This window comes from Dipodomys merriami, unplaced genomic scaffold (genome assembly GCF_024711535.1).
Source record: "Dipodomys merriami isolate MVZ:Mamm:240054 unplaced genomic scaffold, mDipMer1.0.p SCAF_7, whole genome shotgun sequence".
Lineage (NCBI taxonomy): Eukaryota > Metazoa > Chordata > Mammalia > Rodentia > Heteromyidae > Dipodomys > Dipodomys merriami.
The window spans coordinates 16,680,377-16,686,376 of NW_027206290.1; positions in this window are offsets into that span (position 1 = coordinate 16,680,377).

Below are 6,000 nucleotides of genomic sequence, written 5' to 3' on the forward strand. Positions count from 1 at the left end.
AGTTTCAACCCCCAGTACTGGCACATGGGCACTGGGGCACGCAGGCACATGGACACACACACACACACACACACACACACACACACACACACACACTAGCTAGAATGAATAATGTTTATAAGAACATAACTATACACACATATCTATTCCAGTTTCTGCTTTCAATTATTTTGGGCATCTGCCCAGAAGTGGCATTGTTGAATTGTGTGTTTGTTAAAGAGCGCCATGTTTTTTCCCCACGATGGCTGCACTATCTCACTATTCCATGAGCCACAGATCACGTTTCCAACTTCCTCACATCCTTGTAAACACTTCCTTTGTTCCTTTACTTAATTTTATTTTTTTGTGCCAGAACTGGGCTTGAACTCAGGGCCTGGGACATTGTTCCTTTACTTTTTTGCCCAAGGCTAGCACTCTACCACTTGAGCCACAGCTCTACTTCGAACCTTTTGGCTGGTTAATTGGAACTAAGTCTCACAGACTTTCCTACCCAGGCTGGCCTCACACCGAGATCCTCACATCTCAGCCTCCTACCCACTGAGTAGCTAGGATTACTAGCGTGAGCCACTGGTACCTTCCTACCACCTCACTTTCTTGAGTATGAAATAAAGATCCAACCAGATAACTTGGTTAAGGACCTCTTCAAGTTCATGGCAGAATTACGGTGAAATCCCTGTGCTTTTTTGCTTCTTCAATCAGTGTTTTCTCCACCACAGTCTCCATTTTTAACTGCAGCTTCAGCATTCCTCTGTCCTAATCTTACCTTGCCTTTCTTGTAGCTCATTAACTGACTCTGTGCCTGGCGTTTTCAGCCCCAGTGACTTTCCCTGTCCCTGTCCCTGGCCTGAGTCTGTTTGACGGTGGCCTCCCTGTTCTCCTCCTGTTTTCTGGCCTCAGCTGCACTCGCAGAAGCAGCCTGTGAAGTCTGCATACCTTTAAAGGAATTTATTAAGTCAAGGTTCAGATGAAACCCTGGGATAAATGTTTTACAAGCGTGTGGGAGATAGACAGGGCAGAGGGCCAGAGCCATTTAGAGCTCATCAAGTGCTGATCAGAACTTTCTAGTTTTTACAGCAATAAAGCCTCGGGATAGAGGAGCCCCAAGGACCCCTGGAGGGCTGTGAATTATTAACTGTGGCAGGTTAGCTAGAAGGATATTTTAGTAGTCATTCTCTTTCCCTTTTCCCAGCGGAGGGGTTAGAATACACAGTGTGTTTAACTTAGAGGAAACTAACATTGAAGGCAAGAACTTACCATGTTCTGGGATCCCATGGGTAGCAAGTTCTGGGCATTCTTGGAGTGTGGATTTTAAACACCTCTATTGTCAGTAATCAACAAAGAGGCTAAAGCAGGAAGATCCCAAGTTCAAGACCAGCCTGACTGAGCTACACCTTTAAAAACGAGGTGCTAAGAGTTCACACCTGTGGGCTGGGAAGGTGGCTCAGTGGTAGAGCGCTTGCCTTGCATGCATGAGGCCCTGGGTTCAATTCCTCAGCACCACATAAGCAAAAAGAAAAAAGCCGGAAGTGGCGCTGTGGCTCAAGTGGTAGAGCGCTAGCCTTGAGCTGAAGAGCTGAGGGACAGCGCCCAGGCCCAGAGTTCAGGCCCACGACCAGACCAAAAAAAAAAAAAAAAAAAGAGTTCACACCTGTAATCCTAGTTACTCAGGAGGCTGAGATGTGAGGATCACAGTGTGAAGCCAACTCAGGCAGGACTCTTTTTTTGTGGGGGTGGGGTCGGTTGTGGGGCTTGAACTCTAGGCCTGGGTGCTGTCCCTCAGCTCTTCAGCTCAAGGCTAGCACTCTACCACTTGAGCCACAGCACCACTTCCGGTTTTCTGGTGGTTTATTGGAGATCAGAGTCTCATGGACTTTCCTGCCCAGGCTAGCTTTGAACCACAATCCTCAGATCTCAGCCTCCTGAGTAGCTAGGATTACAGGCATGAGCCACCAGCACCTGGCTCAGGCAGGACTCATCTCCAATTTACCAGCAAGAAAAATCCAGAAGAAGAGGTGCAGCTCAAATGACAGAATGCCAACCTTGAGAGAGAGAGAGAGAGAAAAAAAGCCACGCAAGAGTGCCAGTGTGGTTTCAAGCCACAGTACCAAACCCCCTCTCCTCAAATAGACCAATCAATCAATCAATCCTTCACTTTCCAAGGGACACAGAAACCATCAATGGTCCTTGGAAAGGTCAAATTCTGTCTCAGAAACCCAGCTACCGAAAGTCCCCCAAGGGACAGAGTGAGGAGCAGAACAGCCAGGAAAGTGTCTGGTATCTCAAGGCCACAGCCTCAGGCTGACCGAGGCCCTCACTCAGGGGATGCAACCACTCCATCGGGGGTGAAGGGCACAAGGAACAACCCAGTACCCCAAGTCTATGGTAAGATCTCTGTGACCCCCTGCCTCCACATATGCTGCCTTCCCTCAGAAGTTCCAAGCTTGGCCCTGGTGGTCACGCCTATAATCCTGTATACTAGGAGGCTGAGATATGAGGACTCCTGGTTTGAAGCCAGTCTGGACAGACAAATCTGAGATTTTTTTTTCTTTTTTTCTTCCAGTCCTGGGGCTTGAACTCAAGGCCTGGGCTCTGTCTCTGGGTTTTTTCACTCCAGGCTAATGTTCTACCACTTTGAACCACTGCACCATTTCTGGTTTTCTGGTGGGTAATTGGAGTCTCTTGAGCTTTCCTGCCTGGGTCAGCTTTGAAACCTAATCCTCATGTCAGCCTCCTAAATTGCTAGGATTACAGGAGTGAGCCACTGGCAGGCACACGGCTTAATAGAGTCTTATCTCCAATTAACCAGCAAAAAACCAGAAGTAGAGCTATGGCTCAAGTGATGGAGCACCAGCCTTGAGCAGAAAAGCCAAGCCAATGTGTGAGGTCTTGAATTCACATCCAGTACCAGCACAAAGAAAGAAAAAAGAAAAGAAAAGAAAATAGGACTAAGGCTCAAGTGGTAGAGTATCTGTGGAGCATGTGCAAAGTCCAGAGTTCAAACCTCAATGCCACCAACACCCCCCCCCCCCACCTTCCCAGAATCGGCGACATTCTAGTGAATGCCTTCCCTGTTTCCCTTCATCTAGAATGCTAGTGTCAGGAAAAGCAAGACCTTCCCTCATGATGTATTGAAGAAGGGACGTCTCCTCCCCGGAGGTCAGCTCAAGACTCTTCAGGGCAGCTACAGACGTGCATCCTGCCCCACACTATTCCACCCCCACCTGGGCCCATTCAGATTGGAAATGTCCTGGAGGGCAAAATGCTAAAACCTCATGAAAGAATTAGGCATGATGAAGGGTAGAGACTTGGCATAGTAGCTTAAACCTGTATTCTCAGCTAGCAAGGAGATGGAGATCTAGAGGATTGTGGTTTTAAAAAAAAAAAAAGCAAGATCCACCAGGCACTGGTGGCTCCTGCCTGTAATCCTAGCTACTCAGGAGGCTGAGACCTGAGGATCATGGTTCAAAGCCAGCCTGGGCAGGAAAGGCCATGAGACTCTTATCTCTAATGAACCACCAAAAAAAATGGAAGTGGCTCTGAGGTTCAAGTAGTAGAGTGCTTGCCTTGAGATGAAGATCTCAGGGACAGCGCCCAGGCCCAGAGTTTATGCCTCACACCAGTAAAAAAAACAAACAAAAAAACACAAGATTCTCCCTGAAATACAACTAAGCCCAAAACAGTAAAAGATATGGCACTTGTCTAGCAGGTGCAAGGCCCTTAGTTCAAACCCCAGTACCAGACCAAAAAATGTAAATTAATAAATCAATAAATAAAATAAGCCTGGCATTTCTAATGCCTATAGGAAGGCTGAGGAAGTGTGATCTCACTATATGATAATGTGTACCAGTGGCTCACATCTAAAATGCCACCTGCTCAGGAAGCTGAGATCTGAGGATCATGTTCAAAGCCTGGGCAGGAAAAATCCATGAGATTTTAACTCTTAGTTAACTATCAAAAAAACCACAAGTAGAGCTGTGGCTCAGGTGGTAGAGTGCCAGCTTTGAGTGAAAAAGCTAAGGAACAGTACCCAGTCCCCAAGTTCAAGCTCCAGTAGTAGCTCAACAAAAACGTAAGACAAATAACCAGAGTTTGGCCTGAGCCTAAGAAAGGATCCTGGCACTTAGATTTCCAGGGCAGGTGGGTACTTTTTTCTTTCTTTCCTTCCTTCCTTCCTTCCTTCCTTCCTTCCTTCCTTCCTTCCTTCCTTCCTTCCTTCCTTCTTTCCTTCCTTCCTTCCTCCCTCTTTCTTTCCTTCCTTTCTTCCTCTTTCTTTCCTTGCTTCCTTCCTTTCTCTTCCTTCCTTCCTTTCTCTTTTTTTCTTTCTTTCTCTTTTGTTGGTCATGGGGGCTGATCATTATCCCTAAGCTCTTATGCTCAAAGCTAGTGCTCTCCCTCTTTCAGCCACAGCTGTACTTCTGGTTTTTACATGGTTTATTGGAGATGAGTCTCACAGACTTTGCTACCTTGTCTGGCTTTCAACTGTGACCCACAGATCTCAGCCACTTCTGAGTAGCTATTATTACAGGAGTGAGCCACCAATGCCAGGCTTTATAGTCTTTATTTCCTTCCTTCCTTCCTTTCTTCCTTCCTTCCTTCCTTCCTTCCTTCCTTCCTTCCTTCCTTCCTTCTTCTTTCTTTTTTTGGTCAGTTGTGGGGCTTGAACTCTGGGCCTGGGGGCTATCCCTTAACTCTTCAGCCCAAGGTGAGTGCTCTACCACTTGAGCCACATCACCACTTCTGGTTTTCTGGTGGTTAATTGGAGATCAGTCTCATAGACTTTCCTGCCCTAGCTGGCTTTGAACCATGATCCTCAGATCTCAGCCTCCAGAGTAGCTGGGATTACAGGTGTGAGTGAGCCACCAGTGCGTGGCTTCTGGGCCTCTTATTCTTGCTTTGGTGTCCAGGAGGCATTGTGGTCCTGAGTTTCCAGAGGGCACCCGAGGTGTGGCCTTGTGATGGTAAGGGCTGGGCAGCCTCGGGCACACGGAAAGCTGTGGCATGGCTGTCTCTATCAGGCTGGTATGTCTTGGTGGAACTCAACTACCCTGCATGCCTGGTCTGCCTTTGGGGCCAGAGGCCTGGCTGCAACCAAACATGGGACCAAGGAGGAGAAGACAGACCCCTTCAGGACACCTTTGTATTGGCCTGACAGATTTTTCTATTTGAAAAGACAAGAACTTGCCACCATTCCTTGTGAGCCATTCACTACACACTGGAAATCAGAGCTGAAGTTCAGATGTTCGTACCCAGCTCTGCCTGGCCAGCTTGACACCCAGCCCCTGAAGCATCTCCTCCCATCTCTGCCCTGGTTTGTCATCCAGTGCTCTGGGCTAAAGGCCAGCGACCACGAGGGCGCACGTTGGCCTGAAATGCCTACACAGCTTTGATGAAAGCGGCCTCTGGACCTGACCATGGCTTCCTTCCAGAAAACTATCAGCTGTGCCAGACTAGCAGCTCTGCCTTCCCCAGGGAAGAGCCGGGTGTCCCACTTCTCCGACTTCCTGTCCCTGTGACTTCTGGACAGTGGCACAAGCATCGCAAGGCAGGTAGAAGCCCAGCTCGGATTTTCTTCTTTCTTTTGTTCTGGTACTGGGGCTTGAACTCGGGGTCTTACCCTCTCACTTGGCTTTTTTGCTCAAGGCTGGTGCTCTACTGCTTGAGCCACAGCTCTAGTTGATCTTCACCAATCTCCCACTGGAAGCTAGCATGTGCTTCCATTCTCCACAGAGCAATAAGCCACAGTATTATCTGCCATCTGGAGAAATGGTATTTCCAACTATCCATACAGATGTTATTGATTTCTCCGAGTGTCCATTGCACTTGTCACTAATTCATTTATGGTAGCAATTAGACTTACCCTGATCTAAAGAAGCACGTGTTCTGCTTATCACATCTCTTCCTAATTATTCAGACAACTGTCTGGATGTAATGTGTTGCCCTTTTACCCTGTTATTCTATTTCACTCATTTTTTGGAATTAAAAATACCTTGTTATTATAAA